The sequence below is a fragment of the Tachypleus tridentatus genome, chromosome 13, assembly GCF_004210375.1.
Source record: "Tachypleus tridentatus isolate NWPU-2018 chromosome 13, ASM421037v1, whole genome shotgun sequence".
Taxonomy (NCBI): Eukaryota; Metazoa; Arthropoda; class Merostomata; order Xiphosura; family Limulidae; genus Tachypleus; species Tachypleus tridentatus.
Genome location: NC_134837.1, coordinates 241,224,617 through 241,249,434, shown reverse-complemented (window position 1 = coordinate 241,249,434; position 24,818 = coordinate 241,224,617). Strand labels below are relative to the sequence as shown.

General features: G+C 33.2%; 1 pseudogene across 1 annotated transcript in view; it reads right to left on the bottom strand.

Annotated features, from left to right (window-relative positions):
- The window catches only part of LOC143236496 (solute carrier family 22 member 15-like), a 37,953-nt pseudogene extending 13,345 nt beyond the window's left edge, over positions 1-24,608 (bottom strand). The window contains exons 1-4 of the transcript XR_013019575.1: positions 23,405-24,608; positions 22,604-23,031; positions 21,191-21,412; positions 13,951-14,165 (exon numbers count right to left, since the gene is read on the bottom strand). The product of XR_013019575.1 is annotated as a solute carrier family 22 member 15-like (transcript). The remainder of the gene's footprint in view (positions 1-13,950; positions 14,166-21,190; positions 21,413-22,603; positions 23,032-23,404) is intronic.
- Positions 24,609-24,818: the final 210 nt, after the last annotated feature.

Below are 24,818 nucleotides of genomic sequence, written 5' to 3'. Positions count from 1 at the left end.
CATATAAAATGATGAGTTAAAAACTATGACTAATGCATAGTCTTGAAAGAACAACCTCCTTCCTCCAATTCCAGATGAACAAACAACCAAAGTAGGGGTGATTAGGAAAAACTTGTAATGAAGGTGCTCATTCCAAATCAATTGCCAACTGGTGATAACTGGATCTTAATTCATTTTTATGGTACAGGTACAGTTGTGACAGTGTCAAAGTAGATGGAATTACAGGCAGTGTCAGCAAGCTAATTTCCATCAATACCAACATGGCCAAGTGTCCAGAAAAACTGGATAAAAATGGATGACAGAGAAAACCATATCAGCCATTTCTGAATGTAAAAGAGAGCAGGTTGACAAATCACATTAATAGATTCCAGGGTCAGTAATGAGCTACAATGGCCAGTATAAATAGTACAGTGAGTACAATAATAAGCTTCTATGCAATTCAAGGCAAGAGAAATAGTATACAAATTCAATAAAGAACACAGAAACTGTAGAGAAGATCCTGTAGGTAACCACAAGAAACCATGGTAGAGCCAACAGAGTCACTGGATTTTGAAACATCTGTAAAAACAGGAACAGAAGAATGTTCAAAAGATGTTTGGCAAAGAGAAGATGGTACTTCCATTTGGGAGTGTTGGAGAGGGGTCTGAGCTGTCACTGGATGCAAAGGTGGGGACAGAGTCAGAAATAGGCATACTTTTGTCAACTCTTCCATCTAAAGAGGGTAAAAAAGACTTTCTAGTTAATGAGAGATTTTTTTTTAGAAATTGTCTAAACATTACCAAGTGCATGGTAATAAACCATGGAGAGATATGCTGATCACTGAACTCAGCAACATCAATTTAGCCAGTTGTACCTGAATATGAAGGTGAAATATAAGAATGACAGATCACTGATTTTCAAAGAGCAAGGCCCAAAAAGGAAGAAAGGCTTAACCCCAGGTGAGATAATATGGTAAGGGTCAAAGCTTGGTAGCATATACCAAACAATGTTGCAAATATCTGAGGTGAAAAGGAGGTTCTTGGAACTCAGTGCACAGATTCTGGACTGGTAAAGTACAGAAATCCACTGTGCAAAGCAGAAGCCCAAAATTTTCAGGGCAAAAGCTTTAGTTTCTTCATAGACCCATAGCTCAGCTTTAACTCTATGAGGGCACCATAAATTTCAAGCATATAACATCTATCTTCTCTGAAATTAGAATAAGAGAGAATGCAGTTAGCATGATCAATACCCTAGAACATTTGAAACAAAGTTAAATAATATAAGGTACGAAAGTAAACTTACGGTCAAAGTTTACTCAAAAAGACTTTGTCTCAGTCTCCACGGAAAGTATATCACTACAAAGATGAAGCTCAGGATCATGGTGCAAAGCGAGGTAGTGACAAAAATGAATGCAAATAATTTTGGAGGACAAGAAGATGAAAACATTAGTTCAGACCCACCCCAACAAGTAGCTCACAGCAGTCTGAGGCTGCTTCTCAAGAAACCTCAGTTTGGATGACCGACACGAAATTTGAAAGTTGTTGATATAGAGATTGTTTGGAACAGAAGGAGAAATTAATTCAATGATAGAACTGATCTAAACACTGAAAAGACACAGTCTCAGGAACTCCAAGTTCCTGTGTGAAGGAATGATATAAGGTCAAACCAACACAGGCTTAAAAATACCTCCTGTTTATGAAAAAGTTACATGTAAAAATAGCCATATGACCACACAAGCCACAGGAGTGAGGGACCTGTAAACTGCCACATCTCCACCGGTTTCTCACGGACAAATAAAACAGAAACATGATGCTTTCTGTGTTCAATTTTTCCAGATGAATCAGAGGGTCCACTGTGGAGAACTGATTATAAAAACCTATATCAAATGAAAGAGATAAAACTGTTTAATTCAAGGAACTAAACAAGACTGACATTAACAATCCTCTACAAAACCTTATAGAGACAATTAGTCAAAGCAAATGGATGATAATTAGAAGTAATCTTAGTATCCTTCCCAGGCTTTGAAATGCATCTGGTAAAATCCTCACCTTAAAATCTGGTTTAAAATAACCAGAGAAAGGCTAGAGAAACAAGAGGGAGACAGCACATCTTATTATGAATATCTTCAGATCTGACCATGACATTGGAAGATGAACAAAAACAAATTTAATTTTTGCCAGCACAAATGGAAAATTATAGTCATAGGGATGACACAAAAGTGTTGGAAAAATGAATCATTCTATGTCAAATCACCCAGATTTTGGAAAATATTCCAGGTGACCCCCTCAGAATGCCTTAAAAAAGTCACATGTGCCCATTTACCAGTATAATGAAAACCTGCCAAAGATTAGATCAATATCTCTAACAGGTTCTGATTACAGATTAAGTTTTTTTTATTTTTGGCAAATGCATTTTCGGGCAACTTTGGCTGCTTAAAGCTGCAAGAGTAATGGTGGTAGAAGGCTGAAATTTGCTACACTGACTGAATTGATCTCAAAGAATTCAAAAATGATCTCAAACCACGTTTATCTCTCTTAGGATTTGCATAGTAGGGCTGTAAATTCACCTGAAAACCAAAAATCATAAACACTGGTTTATTTAAGAAGCCATAGCTCTAAGACTTAAGATGATAAAAGCTGAATTGTGTTTTCAAATTTCCTGTAACATATCAGTTGATAAATCAGTAATTGTTGAAATTAAAATTCTATTAGATCTCCTGTAGAGAAATGTAGCTGCATGCAACTTTTTATGATTTAGTTACAAATAGCCCTACTTCAGGCCACAGTTTGACCATGTCACCAGTTATTCAGCCTTTTCAGATTTACCATATATTCTTACATCTCTGAATATGATATACAAAAAAAATCAGGACTGTGTTCAACCTACTTTTTAAGTTACAGTTTTTAAAGTATCCTTGACCGTACGTTGTTTACTTGACAAAAGAAATCTTCAATTCAGGTGTGTTACTGTGTGCAAATATATCCATACAATTTTGAAATAATGTATGAATCCCATTGAAATATTCTAATCAGCCTTTACCATATATTCGTACATCTCTGAACATGATCTTCAAAACATTCAAGGTTGTGCAAAATAATAAATTATCAAAGTTTAAGTGTCTCTAATATGTACCATTGGACAAAGGACCACATTTAGGGCATTCAGTTCTTTCTTGTCAATCAGGAATCTGTTCTGCAGAATTGTGTGAAGTTTGATCTACTTGAGCACTATGAAGAATCCAAAACTGTGGCTGGTCACATCATAGCTTTATTCCCCACTCTACCAACAAATTGTATATGAGAAGGTTATCAGATGATGATGTGCACACAGTTGTAACTGTTGGTAGTAACAGTGAAAGTGATGCTACAGCAACTCAAATAGGGTCTAATGATAACAATGACAATTATCAGCCACGGAAATATGTGGCATGCATATACGATCATGAATGGTATGTGGGAAACATAAAAGATAGATCAGATGAACATTCCGATGTGTTGGTGTCATTTATGAAAAAATCAAGAAACGGACTGTTCTCATGGCCTGCAAGGTCACAAAAAAATGAAAAGTGCACCTATTGTGCAAGGCAGTAGTGCTCGCCACTATGTTCTAAATCAAAGTGATCTCAACATAATCAAACTCAAATTTCAGATATTTATTCAAGCTGTTTATTTGCAATGTTTATTTGACGTTGTTTAGGCTAATTTATTGCCAGAGCAGTTTTTGAAACATTTCATTGTCACAATTATTGTAGTTGGGTGTGACTATAATCTTTCTCAGTTATGCCCTGTTGTAGCACTGTGCTTTTTGTGTCTGATTTACCTTTGTATTTATTATATTATGAATCTTAAACTCAGCCATATATGCATAACTGTAATGCACACACAATATATTTGCATTGCCATGTGATCTAACTAGTTATGCCAATAAACTTGTTCAGAAATGAATTAATTCTTTCTTGTTTCTTACAACTTCATCATTTAACATTGTGAAAGGCTGGTTAGAATATTTCAGTGGGATTCATAATATTCTGACAGGCATTTTTCAAAATTGTATGGATATATTTGCACACAGTAACACACCTGAACTGAATTGTTTTATCAAAAAACGTATGGTAAGAGGATACTTTAAAAAATTATTACTCAAAAAGTAGGTTGAACACCATCCTGATTTTTTTTGTAGAGATGTAAGAATATATGATAAAAATCAGAAAAGGCTTCAGGTCAAACTGTGGCCTGAAGTAGGGCTATTTTTAGCTAAATCATAAAAAGTTGCATGCAACTACATTTTTTTTACAGATCTAATAGAATTTTAATTCCAACAATTGCCGATTTATCAATTGACATGTTATAAAAATTTAGAAAAGAAAGTTCAGCTTTGTATCATATTAAGTCTTAGAGCTATGGCTTATTACATAAACCAATTTTCTTACAATTTTGGGTTTCAGGTGATTCTACTGCCTCACTATGCAAATCCTGAGAGAGATAAACCTGATTTGAGACCATTTTTGAATTCTGTGTGATCAATTCAGTCAATGTAGCAAATTTCAGCCTTTTACCACCATTACTCATGCAGCTTTAAGCAGCCAAAGTTGCCCGAAAATGAATTTGCCAAAAATAAAAAAAACTTAACTAAATTTTACAGGGCTGTAAATCAGAACCTATTAGAGATATTGATCTAACCTTTGGCAATTTTTCATTATATGGGTAGATGGGCACATGTAAATTTTTTCAAGGCATTCTGTGGGGGTCACCTGCAGCCCACTGGATGATTTGACATGGAATGATCCAAATGTAAAAAACATTTTCTGATGTCCTAAACACCAGCAATTTCTTGGCTATTGGAAATCAAGACAGGAATTGGGACAAGGTCCCAATGACCTTCTAAATCTGTCCTAGATAGTCTTAGAACTGGCAATAGAAGAAATACTGGTGGTGAACTTAATCATTGATTTCTTCTGAATTTGATATCCAATTAGCCAGGTGTGAACACAAGCCCACTGGAAAGCAATGCAGTTGGAAAGAGTGGGATACCTCTGAAAAATATCCCAGGCCCATTTCTGAGCATTCCATGCCTACTAGCAGGTAGGAGTTCACAATGGAAAACATCTTGAGATTTTATGGTTGAATGAGCAACTTCCTGAACAATACAATAAGTTACTCCCTCTATGCAGTCATTGATAAATGGAGGACTAAGAACAGCAAGTCTGTGGCACACAAGTCAGGTAATACTGACTACAATCAACTTCTTTCAAAAGGATGGAAAAATAATCACTATCTAGTCATTCACTGTACACCCTCTAAGAAATATAAAACACCATTTAAAGGTGAACAAATAAGTAAACCAACAGCAATAAAAGATTGACTAGGTGCAAGAAAATAGGTAAATGAAGAAAAATATTGCAGTCTCAGAGCATATGCTCCATAGAAGGGCCACTTCCCATCAATAACTGCACCATACCAGAAGGAATTGTGTCTATTAAAATCTCTCAACAAGTATAAGTGAGATGTCAACTTTTCAATAAGATCACTCTGGTCTGATTGATCATAAACCTCTCCTGGTGGCAGGTAAAGAGAATACATAGTGATGGTGTGACCAATGGAAATGTGGATGGCCACAACCTTCTAGGACATACTGAATGGCACAGACACAGTGAGTATACACTGATCAACCAGCAGCACCACAATTCCATGGACTCATTCATAACATAATCAATCATTCCAGGATCAAGAAAACTGTCAAAAGGTGACAGCAGCAGCAGGTCTGAGATATCTTTCCTTTAAGGAAAACACACACACATGATGATAGGAATTGATCAAGGCATTAACATAATTCATATAAGAATGAAAACCTGCACAGTTTTACTGTTTTAAAATGGTCATTTTTACTTAGGAGGAGAAGTATAAAGGGTTTAAACCACAACTGATGCAGTGAAGGATCAAATGACACTCATAGTCATCATGTTCTTTGCCACCATAATGAGCACACAAAGAATCATAATAACATGCCTCAGAAAGTCAGAATCACTGTCAATGGATATACTTGAGAGCATCAGGAATATAGAGCCATTCCTTAAAGTTCAGGTAACTGGTCTTGACAGTGGCAGGTATATGTGGTGATGTAAACGTTAATATAAAAGTATTTGTAGGTGCATAATTAACCTTTACAAACTGTGATATACTGAGAATGTTCTTTAAATCCCTTTCAACAATAACTCTTCATGTGGAATTAAATGTAGCATGGAGATGAATCTCAATATATTCGTCCCTAATGTCCTTTGATTTCAGGAAGAATTCATTACGTTTTTATGTAGATGTTTCCATAAAGATGTCTCTGCAAAACAACTTTTTCACTAAATCTGGAGAGCTATCAATCCTCTCTAATCATTTGTAGATTAAAAGAGAAAAAATAACAACCTTAAAATAGATCAGAGCAAACAAGCAAAATCAGGAAATAAGGTACAGGCTGAAATGATAAATTCAGATCCAAGTTTTACATGCATGGTTGCTTTGAAATCAATGTGGTTTTCTTTATGTCTTTTGTTGTTGTTTTTTTATCTACTGAAGGAGGGATACAGAAAAAATGGAGAATATTCAGTGGTCAGTGACAATCTATCATGGATTCCTCTGAGGGGATGCATTACAATGCCAAACAATAACTGTAAAATTACACCACAGCTTTGTGGGAATTATACATAAACACCAGCATCACACACAATATCCACAACACCTGTTGAGAATGCTCAACACTGGCATTTAATTAAACCTAGCCTAAGAGGTGTAGGTGAATGACCCTCAAAGATTCACCCCAAGACCAACTGCCTACAGGAATTCAAAGCTGAAGTCATGTTTTGTAGTGCCACTGATATAAATTGTCCATAAGGTTGATATCTCTCAACTACAAGGATCCAGTACTCCCAGAAGATGCCATGCCTGGCAATTGCATGGGTGGGTGTTTCAATCCCAGAGGAGGTAAACTCCACATAAACTACATTATAGTTATATAGTATTGGTCTATATGTAATTTCTGCACATCTCAACTCTACTAAAGAAATTCAGGCTGCAGGCAGATGGTGTAAGTGGCATGAATAACATACATTTTTTATATAAGGAGTGATGCATACCATCCTGAAATTGTCTGAACTTTCTTTCTCACCACATTGGCACTCCTTTGTCCAGCCCCAGTGCAACCAGTGATTGTTTTTATGGTCCATCATCCTAGAAGATTGAAAATGGTATGTAGCAAGGATTTCCTTTGCTCCATTCAGCAAAGGGATGGAGAATTCACACACGGGAGACCTGGAGAAAATAATCAGTGATGACGTGAAAACCCACTTGAGGAGAAAAATATATATGTAAAATCAGCTGGTTTAGGTTGAGAAAATGTTTTATCCAGAAGAGCGAACAACATTTCTCAACCCAAACCAGCTGATTTTACATACATATAGACCTGGAGAAAATTCCCAGATCTCCAAGGGTCCTTCAGACCAGAAAGGTCTTTTATTGGAGACCGTACATTAAATGACCATGAAACCTTATTTCTAAAAGTCAGCAAATGCAACCTAGATAAGTGTGTAGAATATTTTCTTGACATTGGTCTTGTCCATGAATGTCTATGGAACAGATGTGGTCTGGATCAGACAAATAAGTAAAGATAGATATGTATATGCCACAAGAATACCTAAAATAGTTTTGTAGAATACCCCATCTCACAATGGGTACAGGTAGAACCAAAGTGGATGGCATGAGCACTCTCAATTTCTCTGGCTTGATGCAACCATTGGGTAAGTAACACCAGCAATCTGATTGAATCCTATAAAGTAAAAGTGATATGATGAAAAAACAGGTGTACTCACATGTTTAAATAGGGAGTAAACTGGAGAATGGCAACTGAATGAAGAAGATAATCTTCAAGAAATGAGACAGCCAAATTATGAAAATAGTGAGTAATGGAGGCATGTGGGAAAGATCACATATCAGGCTGAAGTATCTTGTTGAATAGTAAAGATCCTCATCTGTATGGAATGGATAAAGTGGCCCAACTGATGGATAAATGCAATTATTTATCTACGGATCAAATGGTGAAGAGACAGATTCACTCAGTTGGCACTGAAGGCAAGAGGTATTTAGGAGTGTAGGGGTTCCAAGGTATAGAGAGAAAGAGACAGGATTCCAAAAAAAGATGAAGTATGGGTTAAATAAAATTTTACATCTTCAACAGATCACAAAAGCTTGTTAAGGTCAGAATAATCATACAGATGAGAAAGAAAATGAGTTAAGCACAAAACTAAATAACAGGTTATATGTTCTCCTCTCACCACTTGTATCAAAACATAGTTTTTGAGTAGTGTAATCGGCAGACCTACCACTGTGCTACTGGGGGATGAAATAGAAAGAAGAGAATAAAGAAAATGTGCTGTCACCTTTCCTGTGGGCAGACATTTTAGGAAGTGAGGACTGGCCTGGTCAGAAGAAAATACAAGAGCCATAGAAGAGTGTACAACAGGAGGAGGAAAAATATATTAAGAAAAGGATGGTACAAGGAGCAAGATGTCAAAGGTCACATGTAAAAGAATAAAGCACCACAACTAAGGTTCCAGTCAGGCACAAGACTAAGGTAAAGGGGTCTGTGGAACAAGATGTAAAGGACAAGTAAAGAAAACTCCTTGTAGTACTTGGAGAGGCAAAATGTGGTGGATGAGGTTGCCCAATAGTCAATAATGGTGGAGATTGACAAACCATGGCAGAAATTTAGGTAAATAATGTGGAAATATGGAACAGACTAGGTTGACAATGAAAAAAGTGGTAACAGAGAGACCAATAACAATATACATGCTACTTGTGTTGTTACACAGATAAGGTGGAAGGGTGAAATGAATGGGATAAAAGAAAGGCTAATCAACAAGAATATTCTGCTCAACAGAAGATGAACCAGACATAATGCAAATGTGAAGATAGAGGAGTGTTACCTGTTGATGTAAAATTGAAGCAGGAGAGTGGAGATTTAATTTATAGTTAAGGAAGAAGAGAAACCATGGTTGAGCTGAAAGATTTGCCACCAATAGAACCTGATAAGGCATCAACCCAAGGTAGGAGGTTAAGAGGACAATATACAGAAAAAGATGAGACTAGTCCTTGCTGAAAATGCAAACAGCAAAAGCTGAGGATTGTGAAACAAGAGACCCTAAGAGGGGAACTTTGTCAATGAGATGGGCAACAAATACATCAATCTGCTCTGTATTGAGTTGAGAGCAAATCCAACAGGAAACCTGAAGGCAAAAAGACCATTCCACAGCCACAATGCAGTCTTGCCAAGAAACACAGACTAGTACTAGGTTTAGAGCTCCTGTCACCCAGTACATGATGAGTAATCATATGAATATTAATATAATATTGGATAGGCCAAAAATAGATGGTCCAAAATCTGAAAGCAAATATTATTTGTGCAACCTCTAAGTCCTCCTAAATACTTTCCAAATGTCTGTTTTCATGAATACTTTATATTTTGTTTGTTATTTTCTCTATCCTAACAATATGGGGTCTGTTGCTTTGACCAACCTAACAACTACCATAAAAAATTAGGAAATAAATATAAATTATGTTTTTTGCTCATAATTGCTACAAATTATAATACAAAAACATAAATGTTATTGTAAATAGCTTAAATCTCATTGCATTATACATTTATACATATTTGCTATTTTTATTATATTCACTTTCCAGTCAACCAAACTAACACAACAGAAGTTTTCAATGATCAGGTGCATGTGCACTCAAGTTACCACATTCAAGAATATAAAAGCTGCCTTTACAAAGTAAACTATGATTCACTGTAAAATACAGTAATGTTTAATTTATAGCACATTATATGTGCATATAAATTATTACCATTTACAAATCATTTCTTAAAGTTATTTTTCTAAAAACACAGCACAATAAATAAAGAAGTATAGCAAATTGTTACCTCTTCCAGATATGAACTTTGCACTTGTCTGCTTCTTGATGATGAGATACCCACTTTAAATACATCTCAGAACAGTTGGTATGGGTATGAACACTTTTATTGATAAGTGGAGAACAATGTTTGAACTTCCTAAGTCATCTTCAGGTTAACAAAAAAAAAAAAAAGAGTTTGTTTATCAATAAAAGTGTTAATACCTATAGCAGCTGTTCTGAGATACACTGTCTGCTTCTTGTTGCAGATTCCAAGCCTTATTAAATTTTGCACATGAGATACATGAAATGAAACAATCTCTTTTGGGTTTTACAAAAACATTTGAAATGACTACAAATCATAAATCTATACATCAATACCACAGAATTCCACTACAATTTATCCACCTAAATAACTAGGCTATATTTGGGTCTGAATAAAATATGACATTTTGTGTTAACTAAAGATTTACCTTACCACATTCAAATCTAATATGAAAAGAACCAGTTGATGTTATAATACTTGAAAATGGCTTAGAAAGGCATTATGGGGTCATTCTGAACTTCTGATTAGTTATTGACATCATTGACAGAAGCATGTGTACATAAGGGTTTCCAAAAATGGAAAGAAGTGGGAGGAGTCACTGAGTGGGATCGAGTACATGAACAATATCTCAGAAGAGAAAAGATAAAATGTTCTTATTTTATATTATGCCTTGTCAATGTCAGTAAATTGACTGCTTAATTTGTATAAAACTATAGACATTGTAATTGGATGTAAAAAAACAATTTGAACCAACACTGCATTCAACATAATACACATAACAAAATTGATATTTAGGTATATTATTTTAATATTTATTTTTAAATTAAAAATACATAATATGAAAATTTGGAGTATAATCTACAATTTGAAAACAAACTCATTGAAATAAATTAATAAAAAAGTAGTCCAATCAAATTTTGAATTTAAGTCTGCAAATTACCCATCATGATAGGGTTTAAAGGCTAAAAAATAAAACTTCATGAAAGAGTGTGTCAAAGTACACCACACACAAATAATAAGACTTTAATTTTTTGAACAGAATTAATAGTCATACCCTATGAAAATAATTAATCACAATTTAAACAGTGATGTCGAGAAACCCACTTGTTGAGAAATTTATATGCAAAAACGGCTCGTTTGGGTTAAGAAAATATTTTACACAGAAGAGCGAACAACGTTTCGACCTTCTTCGGTCATCGTCAGGTTCACAAAGAAAGAGGTAACTGACCAGAAGCTGACCACATGTTTGAAAGAGGTTGTGTAACTGTGTGTCAAAATGTAGAGGGCGGTATTAGATGTTTGAATATATAATTTTATTTATTTTATTAATATAAGTATAAAGGCAGAAAAACTAAGATGCAAACAACAGAAAAGACACCAAAACGACAAACCGTTGACTAACCTCATAATTAACAGATCCGACCGTCAATTAAACACAGACGAGAAACAACTACTTAACAAAGGACTCAACTTCGCAATAGCACCTAGGAACATTCCAACCATAGAAATCAAAACATGTTTAGAAGACCTAGCCAGGAGACTTGTGATACTTTCTACAGAGAACAAAAACAAGGAAACAACCAAAAACAACCAACAGAAAGACGACAACTTAGATAATTTTTGTGACATCCAACAGCCAAACTTCCCAGGTAAAATTACAAATTTATATTTTCCAGAAACACCTAAAAACAACATCTTAAACGATGTTTTCAGAGAATTTTCTCACAAAACCATCAACATAATTTCACAAAACAGAAAACTAAAAAACAACCTTACAAAAAGAGACATTAATTCCATTAAAAACCTAAAACAAGACAAAAACATAAAAATTCTAAAAGCAGATAAAGGTAACGCTATAGTCATCATAATGAACACGAATGAATACATCCAAAAAATGAATAACATCCTATCAGACACGAACAAATTTAAACCAATACACACAAATCCAACAAAGACACACGAGACACAACTGAACAAATTACTACTACAAATGAAAAAAGCCAACACAATTTCACAAACACTTTATTCCTACCTACGTAAAACCGATTCACGCACACCACAAATATACGGCATCCCCAAACCTCATAAACCAGATTGCCCATTACGACCAATAATGTCCACATATGAATCGTTTAATTCCAATCTTGGTAAATACATAGCATGGGCATTCTCCAAATATGTAACATCAGCCAGCTCATTCATCAAAGACTCTTTTAATTTCAAGTCTAATCTAAATCAACTTAATCATAAAGCCTTAATGGCCAGTTTCAATGTTATATCCCTCTTTACAGAAGTTCCAACCACTGAAGCCTGCAAGATAGCCTTAGAACTCTATATCCGAGACCCTAACACAACTATAGAAATTCCCAGTAACCAGTTAGCAACCCTCATAGAATTCACCACGATAAAGACAAACTTCATGTTCAACAACCAAAACTATATACAAACAAATGGCCTAAGCATGAGCAACCCAGTATCACCAGTTCTGGCCAATATTTTTATGACACAAGTTGAAACACAAGCAATTAACACAGCATTACATCCACCACTATACTGGTACAGATATGTAGATGACACGGTTGTGGGATTCAAATCTACAGAACACATACTTAATTTTTTCAATCACATAAACTCTATACATCCCAACATTAACTTCACATGTGAACAGGAAGAAAGCAATCAAATATCATTTCTTAACCTCAATATTACAAGAACTGATACACAATTCAAAACAGAAATCCACCGAAAAATCACCCATACTGGACTATACATTCCTTGAGACTCAGCACATGAAACAAAACAAAAACTCAACATACTAAGAAACCAAATAAACACAGCCATAAAACTATGCTCACCAGATAAAATTAACGATGAATTAGACAAAATAAAAAATACTTCATCAAAATCAATAGGTTTCCTCCACAAACCGTAGAAAACATTATACGCACACACCTAGACAAAAAGCAAAGTCAATTTACAAAAGTTAATATATTCCACGAATTAAAAAATCACGAAACTATATACTGCTGTATACCATATATTCCTGACATCAGCAAACAAATAACAAACATTTGGCAAAAACTAGTAACACAGTATGACATTCCAGTTAATACCAAATTTATTCAAAAACCAGGTACAAAACTGAGGTCTATACTATGTAAAAACTACACTGACAAACACCACACCAACATTATTTATAAAATACAATGTGATAACTGCCACGACTTCTATATTGGAGAAACAAGTAGAAAAATGGAAACCAGATTCAAAGAACATAAAAAGTCACCTTCACACGTTTTCGAACACTGCAAGTCAAATAAACACAACATAACCATAGAAAACACTCAAATACTAAATAAAGAAACAAACATAAACAAACGCAAAATTAAAGAAGCCTTACTTATACAACAACTTAAACCCAAAATAAACCAATATAAAGGAACGCCTTTATACCTATATTAATAAAATAAATAAAATTATATATTCAAACATCTAATACAGCCCTCTACATTTCGACACACAGTTACACAACCCCTTTCAAACATGTGGTCAGCTTCCGGTCAGTTACCTCTTTCTTTGTGAACCTGACGATGACCGAAGAAGGTCGAAACATTGTTCGCTCTTCTATGTAAAATATTTTCTTAACCCAAACGAGCGGTTTTTGCATATAAAAATCACAATTTAAATAAAATGTAGCTTTCAGAGTTACAAGTACTTTTCAATTAATTTTTTTTTAATTTGGGACACATCTAACTTATTTTGTGCATGAAAAACCACAAAAAGGACCCAAAATCTGTTTTCAAATCTACTGTTGAGAAATGTGCTTAGGGCAAAGTAAAGATGCTTGCATCAAACCATAAGGATTTCAAACATACAAGTTTTTGTTAAATGATGCATTCTTTTGCTTAACAAATGTTTTCATAACAATCATTAACATTAAAGTTTAAACAATGAAATTACAACCTCAAAAGAATAATTTGAAAGAAAGGTTCTTACCACTTGAGAGAATTTGTATGATGATACAACTGAAACCACCAAAAATCAAGAAACTGCACAGAGACCAACGTCTACCAAGCCGATCCAACAGACAAGTTGTTATTGGAATACTTGGCAATTCAATAAATCCTGAGAGAGTAGTATTGAGATAAATATTACCTGAGAGTGTCCCAGCTGCCAGAGTAAGAGCATAATATAATAAACTGGTGATACACCTACAGAAGAGAAATGCAAAGTTATTGAGTAGAGCAACAGAAACAATAGCTAAATTATTTTTACTTGCTACAATGTTTAGTGTAAGAAAGTGAATAAAAGCCTTGGTAAGTTTACACATTTTTTGTGTAAATATATAATGGACTTTATTGGAATACTTATGGAAATTTTGTTTTTGCATTACTTGAATAATTATTAGGAATCTTGTAACCAACAAGGCTATAGATTCACAAGCAATTTGGTGCACAAACAATTTAGAAAAAAATACATTAAAAACATTGATGGACATCATTCATTTATTTTGTGTTAACATACAAAATATCAAAGGTTAAGAAAATATTCACTATAATGGGCATATGACTAACATAACTGAACAACAATAACAAATCTAATAATGTCTAGCATGGATAAGCAACAAAAACAAAATCATTATCAGTATTGTTAAACAATGGTAAGAAATCTTATTATGGTTAACACAGTTAAGCAACAACTCCAATGTAGATGAATATTACAAAGTAGCAATGATAACACTACTTAAGAATTAGCTATAAACTCCAATCCAGGCAAATAATATTAAGAGAGAAAGATGAATTAGAGAAAGAATGTCCATAAACCTCTATCACTTCAAACCAATCACTAAAATTTTGCAATTACTTAAACATACACAGAAAGCAACACACAGCAATAAAGTAAGTTTGAGGTAACAGCTTCTTTGAAAATAAGTTGTTTTGAAATTTCAACACAGACATTTCAAATAGTTGAAATCCTTAGTGTGTAAATATTGATATACTACATGTAATAAAGAACAATTTAAAGTTCTTTTAATGATAAAAAAGAGCATTTTAGGAATTATAGTGGTACTGTTTGATTTGTATACTACTGTACTGTTTTTGTGTTCTCACTAACTTGTCAATATTACATCAGAAATTTGAACAGTTGTCAATGTGCAAACAAGTTAACATGATTATGTTTTGGTATCATAAAAATGATTAATCAAGCAGACAAATTGATTAAATACTAATAAACAAATTTCTTAAACACTGTCAAAAAGTACTTGCTGTAAAATATACTAGAATAGTCCACTTCTTTCAATGGATCACTATGCCAAGTTTTTCTCATAAGCACTAGAGGTATATCAAATAATATCAGTTCAGACTTTGCAAAGAACTGAGTTCAATGTTCCTTGAAAAAACAATTTGAAATTTGTAAGGTGATATTTTTAATATCAGAATATAAAAAGGCTATACAGCAAACAGGGAGGGAGATAAATGGCAAATTTTTTAGTTAAATTTTGTTGTTAGGCTAATACAAGCATGTTAAGGGTGGATCTACTTAACAATTATCAGTTATAAAATTTATATATACTGTTTGATCCACTTCTACTGTAACTTATTCACACTTAGTTATTGTACTTGCTTTGACAAACAATTGTACAATAAATTGTGGTCAATTTATTTTCCTTTTTACATTGCATTTCTTCATTATTTTCACCAAACATTAAGGATGGCACAGTGAAAAAAATTGTCAGAAAGTGTTAACAACCTGAAGCTTCAACTTCAGTCTTCTGAGCAAAAACTTAATCATCCTTAGGAACAATGACAAAGGTAGTAACAAGTGAGAAAGAATATTGTTATTTCCAAAATATTGACAACATTGTAGAACTTTTACACACTAACACTATCATGAATAAACAGCGTGTGGACCAAGATGACTTCTGGAAAATTATCGTTCAGAAATTTCTTCTTCTACAAAGAAAAGACCTTACATTGTATCATGATGCTGAATCACATCTGAAAGACAGATTTACTTAAGAGTTGATCAAAATCAGATTACGGTGCAAAATTAGAAGACTGAACTGTGTACAGCTAATACTTAAGTTCTATGAGTTAAAGAATCAAGTGAAATGATGGACAAAAGATTCAGAAGAACTTCATTCAATAATGAGTCCATGATTTCTACTTTACAAGAAGCTGGTCAATGATGAGAAAAATAGATAAAAGATTTCATGCAAAATATACAGGAAGAGAAACACGAAAACAACTATCAGTCTAGACCTCATTACTACTCTGCTTTCAGAGGCTGAGGTCATTGGCAATAAAAATAAAATAATATATGAAAGGCCTCTGCAAAGTACACTTCATTTGAGACTCAATTACAACATAAGTTTAAAGTATACTACTGTCATTCCTGTCATCATCTGAATCATACTGCAAATACTGTTATTTACCCTAGCATGACTAAAGATAATCTAAAATTATTCATAACTTTAGATTCTATCTAGAGCTTTGAACTCCCTCAATAATAAGTTTATTAATAAGCCAAATTATTTACAAAAAGTGATATTCAAGTGTCAACTTATAGAAGTAACAATACCACTGGCATATTGTGCCAACTCTGGATCTGAGGTAACTATCATCACTGATCATGTTTCTAAAAATATTTCAAAGACCAATAACTATTTGATTGCAATTGGATGACCTTGCTGGTAACTAATGGCATTAATATCCTGATAAAAGGGATCATGGTATCTGACATCACTTGGAATGATAAGCAATTTGAAAATTCTGATGCTCTCATAACTGTAGATCCAATTAGCAATGATATGTGGGACAAAGTTAGTCATAAAACTCTGACAACATCGTTCAAGCAAGATTTAGCTTCTGCTTGTGACAATGAACAACTTATTTATCTGCAAATTAAGCAGTATACATGTAACTCTCAACTATATCAACAAATCTGCATGAAAATTGACAGGAATATCAGGGTTTGTTGAAATGATGGAAACCAATATTTTCACACCTAAAGCTATCAAGGACACGGGTGACTGGTACCACCAAGCTACTCCATTTTAATGGAATAGTCTTATTCTTCACCATTTCCCAATTTGTTTGTAGTTATACTTTGACAAAAATGGATGAACAAAGTCAGGTTTCCTTTCATGTAACTAATTTAAGTTCAGCTGACATCATAATTTGTTGGCCATCATGAATAGCAAAAAAACTCATACTGTGAGCAAATGTTACCTGATTTTTAAACAAAGGAAACAACATCTGCTTTTCAAAGTAGGCACTGGTAATCCATCAACTTGTTAGTCTTTTCATGCAGTATTATGATGTTTTTAGTCACCATAACTTTGATATAGGTTCTTCTGCTATTGTTCAAAACAATATTAAGACCCCAGATGTGTACCTCATCATACCAAAGATGAAGTGAAATAAGTCATCAAGAGTGATTAAATGTTGGGGTAGTAAAAATGTTGATTCAACATCTTTGCTTCCCAAATGGTATTTGTGTGCAAGAACGTAAGTGATCTTAAAGTATGCCTCAACTATAAAACTCTTAATTGTATCATCAAAGCTGCTTTTCCTTTAATTAATATTGAGGACTGTATAAACTAATTTTCAGAAACAAAGATTTTGCTTCTTTAGATTTGACCCAGGGCTACAAGCAGATTAAAATGAACCCTAAAGAAACACATAAATAGCATTTAGAACATTAGGTTCACTGTCAAAATATACAAGATAACTATTTGGACTTCTAACAGCCAGCAACATTCTTTCATTTAATGCATGTGTTTTATTAATAAATCCCTGGAAGATGTAATCTTCTACTTCAGTGACCTTTTGGTCTACAGCAGTTCCAATTATGAGATGTTGCAGTGTCTAGAATTTGTATTTGAAAATTTGGTCTGAAACTACAGTCTTCAAAATGTCACCTTTCAAAGGTCAGATTACATATATTGAATTCACTATTTCATCCAAAGGGATAGTGACATAAAAATATATTATGACAGTACAAGAATTCTCAGAGGCAATGCGACTTTCAGCCACTTCCTTGGCTCAGTAAGTTGCTTCAAGAAATTCAATAAAGGTTTTGTTATATCATATTCTCTCTGATAAAAGGTAAAGATCAAGCACAAGGTAAAGCAAGATGTTTGGGAGCAAAAGTGAATTTAGAATTGTCAGAATGCACAGATGAGTTAAAGTTCTGTTGACAGCTGTACTTCTTCTACAATTCCTGATTTTAGCAAACCATTTTATGTTCAAACAGATATAAGTATTGACGGGTTTGGAAACAATTTTATCAAATAGAAGGAAGAAAGAAAACTGTTGTAGCACACACTAGTTACAGACTGAAAATAGATGAAGAACCACTACAGTTTTGGCATTGTAGCACTGTGTGATAACCAAAATGTTTTGAGATTATCTGTATGACACACAACAACCCTTTACTATTACCTTTTTCGTTGAATGATGACAGCACACAAACAACCAACAATATGGAAAAGCTTGCCATTTTCAATTTTTAGAAGGTTATAAGTCTGGTAAAACCAATTTCACACCTAAAACCCCCAGCCACAACCCAATATTTGAAATTATTCATAAAGAAACTATAACACACACACACACACACACACTTAACCAGATAAATCTGTATCCTCAATCTTTTTAGAATTGTACAATTGTATTGTAAAATGTGTCATATTATAATGAGAGGTTCACATTAGCACTCGGGAGTGACATGAAACTTTTACAGAAACATGATCCTTATGTATCCAATTTAATCAAATGTCTGCAGCAGGAAGGGATTCAAATGAAAATGTAACTAAAACACTGGAACCAACTTAAACGTGTCAACAGTCAATAATGTAGGGAAATTAACTGAGAGTAAAGAAACTCTTGGTAGTTCTTGTTATGACACTGAGGACCATAATTTTGGAACAAATGCATACTACGTCTTCACATAAAGGTGTAGACATAACAGTTGAATTATTAGACCCAGGACCATTGGTCTATATTGTTTCAAAACATTGAACAGTTTGTTCAAACTTGCAATTGCTGTAATGTTGCTGAGGGACTGTTGCCAAGAGTTAAGACAAAAATGTAACAATTTTAAACAGATCAATAGTTTAAAATAGTAGCTACTGATTTTACAGTCCTTTAAATGTTATCATTGGGATTAGATAACATATTCATGATGACATGTTTTCTCAAAATACACTTTCCCTATTCCAAAAAACAATCAAACAGTGAATACCATTGTCAAAATTCTTGTTATGAATAGTTCAACCAGCTAGTGATTCTGACCAGATTACATAGTGATCGTGGTAAGATTTTTAAGAGAACATTATTGAAAAGTTATGTACAGTTTGTGGCATTTCAAGTCAAAACTGAATCATCCTCAAGGAAATATCCAGTATGAAAGATTTAATTGGGCATTGCATGAATTCCTATGCAAAGTAGATGAAAAACAAAAGCTTAAATGGCCTGATTTTCTTCAACAGTTTGTCAATACATATAACTGCACACTTCATGCAAGGACAGGAACAAGTGCTCATGAGTTGTTTTTTGACCAAAAGTTTTGACTGCTAATCAACAATTTCATCTTGAAAACTGTTTTTTGCTCCCTGCAAAACTGACAGATAATTGGGTTTTACAGCATTGGAGTAGACTGAAGCATGTGATTGAACTTGCAAGATTCATAACAAAGCTCCACAGCAGCAATGCAGAAATGACAGAAAAGGCAAGTTGTCAGACCTTAAATTGGTATCACATTTCTTCTAAGGAAAAGAATTAAGAGTAGATTGAAAATTCAAGATCACAGAAATATAACACCATACAATGTTATTGGATAGGTTATAGAAAATAGTAATGCATATCTTGATCACAGCAATAATAATGATTCAATAAAACCCATTAATAGGCTGGATCTTTCGAAGAAAATAAATCAAAATTCATTTGACAATTCAGATTCATTAACAAATTTACAAAAGAGAATCAGTTCATCTGATGATCAGAATATAATCACTATTATTAAACCAATGACCACACTGGAAGGTGGAATTTGTGAGAGAAACTGACATAGCTGGGTATCATAGTCTTTCAAGCTTTCAATGTCTGTAACATAACAACAACAATCCTTATTTTACAAGAATCACAAGAAAGCCATTTGCAGGCATGGTAAGTTATTACAAGATTCATTTGAATGTATAATAGGATAGTACTCCAGCAAGGATTAGCATAAATACCTACATTCTTAATTTGTTTCTTACACCTTCTCAACTTGGGTTTAACTCATGTGGATACATTATCCCATTACTACAATTATGTAAATTTTCTAAATGTTTGTTCACTTCCTGTTGTCGTCATATAAAATTTGCTGTTAAAACAGTGTGGTGTACCTTTGTCTAATCAGCATTTACTGACATGCCATATGACACAAGACAAATCACCCACATCATTCATTCAGTCACAAGATTTTACTGGGAACGGAAGATTTTAAGGATAGCAATATAGTCTGAAACTGACGAGAAAAGTATGTAGTAGTAATTGGTAGGGAACTAACTTAATTTGGTGAGTGATTGTTTATTATTGATATATTTTCAATGTAATTAGGCATTAAAATAATTAACTTAGAATTTTATTTAAAAATAAACAAAGTTAAATTAGTTTTAAATAAATCTAGAAAATTTTGATGTGTTGAAAATTATTTCAAAGCTCCACCAAAATTTTAGTGGGTTTTAACCCACTAATTATGAATAAAAATTTTAGTTCAGAAACAACAAAAAGCTTGCTTGGTCATTAATTTTTTTAAAGGGTTTTACACATGACCATTACATGATAGCAAAAACTCTCAATAATAATAACTTATTACTGTATAAGTATTAAAATGGGCCTGGCATGGCCTAGCGCGTTAAGGCATGTGCTTTGTAATCTGAGGATCGCTGGTTTTGCCTAGTCAGCTTTCCCAGCCGTGTGTTATAAGGTGACGGTCAATCCCACTTTCTTAAAAGAGTAGCCCAAGAGTTGGCGGTGGGTGGTGATGACTAGCTGCCTTCTTACACTGCTAAATTAGGTATGGCTAGCACAGATAGCCCTCGAGTAGCTTTGTGCGAAATTCCAAAACAAACAAACAAGTATTAAAAATTAAAACTATGAAATATAAATCAGCTTTTGCAGTTTTTAACCTCTATGTTTCAAGTATTTCTAGTCTATGATTAGGCATTCAAGATTTTTCTTATTTTTACCAGGAAAACAACTGTATTCCAAGTTGTTTTCTTAATATTTTGTGTTTAAACAAAACTGAAGCTCCATATGTTTTTTTTTCATCTCTGTTAGTTTCCTGCAAGTCCCAGTTCTCTGGCAAACGATGAGCAGTGCCATTTCCTTCTGCAATTAACTGCAATATTCTTTTGGCTTCAAGAGTACGACCTTGAATAAGAAGCCAACGTGGACTTTCTAGAAGAAAACTGGAACCAAAGAAATATTATTTTTTAATGCCAATGGAATGTGTGTAAAGTCACAGTATTCTATAAAATTGCATGTGAAGTCTCAAAACATTTAACCAAATCATGGAATCTTGGTCAAACAGAACTACATTGCGTGTATACAAATGACACCTGGAGAAAACAAACAACAGCATTTGTATTGTTTTATTACAAATTACAGTTTTTACATTAAGGAAAAATATTTTAATATCAGACAGGTATGGTGTTTAGAACACTTGGACAATCATTTTCAAGTACACTAGTTTTAACAGTGAAGGTGTAATGACTTAAATCAACATAATTTAAATACTAGTTTTTACCATTAAAATGTGTACTTTAGAACAATTGCACCAGTGTTTCAAACATCATACCTGCCCATGTAATAAATATATTTTTCCATAGTGTAAAAATGAATTTGTAATAAACAATACTTATAATCAGAAAAAAGTTCAAAAGTAAACAATCTGTTTTTAGTGTGTTTTTCAAACATAATTCATTTGCAAGAACTAAATCAGAAAGCAATATTTATATAGGATTACATAGTATGTTCTTATACAGAAGACATGTGATATGTCATTTTCTAGTGATGGTGAAAGTTCAAAACTTAACTTCACTTAATGCATTTTTGTTTTATAACTGTTGACAGAGAAGTTGAATATTAAAATATAGTATGACAGACTGTACCCACTTAGCTTTTGAAAGAACACACCACAGCCAAAATGACTTACTATGGGATGCTTTACAGAATGATATATACGTGGAACAGGCTCTCTTTGTTTGAATAACTTTTGATTTAAAAATAATAATAATATTCTGCCCGATTCATTAATCACAAATGCAGTTTAATTGGTTATTTACTGAAATGTAATTTAAATATCTCTATGACTTTTACAGAATTAATTGAGAAATACCTTTTCACATTGAAATTTAACAAAGTTTTGAATACCACGGTGACATTATGTGTAAGTTAATTGCATATGCATTGCTAAATTAAAAATGAATGTATTACCAACATATAAAGTAAATATTGTTTTTCACTTGTAATTAAGAAACATCAGGCCACTAAATGTCTATCAATAATACACATATAGCATACTTTGTTTATATTTATCTTTTCATATTTTATATAGTCAGATTACTTTATCATGTAAAAAATTTTATGATAACACTTACAAAAATGGGATGATGAGGACTAGTCCCCAAAGAGCACAAACAGCAGAATATTGCCTCCAGTTAGGAATGAGAAAAGCAATAAATGCATGAAATCCAATTCCAAGAGAAAAGAAAACCTGAACCTATGTTCCACAAAAAGCCCGCCTGGTTGTACCTATCATTTCTGTAAACCAGACATAACTTATCATTCCAATTCCTCCTTGATTAACACCTGCCATAAAGCGACATATGGAGTGCAGCTGTATATTTGGTACAAAACCTCCAAAGGTACTGAATGTAAGAAGTCCCACATGGGTCAAGAGCATTGTTTTGTAACGCCCTATCTTGTCAGATACCTGTCCAAACAACCATGCTCCTATAAGCACTCCTGCCATGAAAACTGACTGGACAGCTTTAACTTGATATGCTTGTGAGCAGATGAGGTCCCACTATGAATATGATGGTGAAAGAGAAAAAAAGAAATGAAAAAATATCAGTATGTGGTTTAGAAACGTACTCAATTATTACACATATTCTGAATTATGATATAATACTACTATACATATTAAATATTCTTTTATATCTAACAAACTTTATATAAATTCCTTGTTTTCACTAATTGCAAAAGCATGGTCATTCAACAAGTAATCAAATGAGACATGTACTTCACTCCAATTGAATTGCATCTTTATGTGTAAACGACTCAACCCTAAAATAGAATGTTATTACTTTCAACATAACATATAATTATTCTGCATTGTAGACTTGAATTAGTATCATAACACAAATAAATAAAGCTATCAAAAATATTTCAAAGTTTACCTCAGTGACCATAGATGTAAATTCTGATGTATAAACTAATCTCTTGCAAGATTCTGGTTTGTCATCTAAGAAACAAGTGTTGTTAAAAGCTTCTCCTGTCTGACCATAGCACACAAAAGTTGGTAATGCACCAGTAAATATTATTTGTAGAATCTGACCACTCGTGTACATGCCTCCAATCATTCCAGTGAAGAGAAAGTACTTCTTCTGTTGCCATCCAAATTCTCCAATAATTTCAAACACTTCATCAACATCCATAATTCTCAGTTATTTTCAAGTCAATGGGTAAAATTTGTGCTTGCCCATGAAAATATGTCAGGGTTGTATCAACAGGTCAAAGCTTTGCTTCATCAATTAAAATCAAGTATTTCAGACCAGTTTTAATTCAAATTCTAATAACACAAAATAAATTATTCCTAAATTAAAAGAAGCAGATAATCCTCGAGTAGCTTTGCAGAAAAATTCGAAACGAAACAAACCAGACTTAAATATTCCTAAATTTGATACTTTGTCACTTATCAATTTCACAACTCACAGAATACTTCATTTTGTTTTTCATACAGCATTCAGAAACATGCTTATCAGTTTTGGTTTTAAAAATAACATAGCATTTTTAATTAACTGTAATTTGCACGAATATTGTAGTACTTGCACAATGTCACTGTCGGTAATGTTGAGATTTAATAAGTAAAACTTCTTTAAAGTTATCCAAAGTATAGAAAATTATCACAAAGTAATATCACGAAAATATTCAAAATTAACGGAAAATACAACCTCATTCGGTAGTCAATATTATAATATACATACCTGAACTCTTACTTATAGCTGGTTTTTAAACATTACATTAATTTATTACACTGTAATTTACAGTTAATTGGACGACACATATAGGTACAACAAGCTCTATGACTATTAACAAATTATCACAATTACGAAGCCATAACACCTTCTTTTACTTTCTCTTGGGAATAAATTTTACAATCAAAATAATACGACAAAATTTAACAAAAAAAAAACACAACTTTTTCTAGCACTTTCTTTAGTTACGTGTCACCTTTATCAACCAGTTAGATATTTTAGCACTCCCTAGGTAATAATGATATCACCTTATATTTTTAGAAATTGGCATATGGTAGGTTCGTTATAATGGGACATTATTCCAAATATAATTTTTAAAATAGTTATTTACTAATTGACAAACATTTATGGCAGTAAAAGTATTGAAATATAGCATTGACGTACAAACGATTGTAAAGAAGAAGATAATAACCGAATACTTATTATGACATGATTTACCTAATATGTCACTTATTTTCTGAAAATAGACCAAAATTTACTCGGGCTTAGCAGACAGCCCGATGTGGCTTTGCTATAAGAAAAACACACAACACCAAATTTACTTCCATTCTGCTGG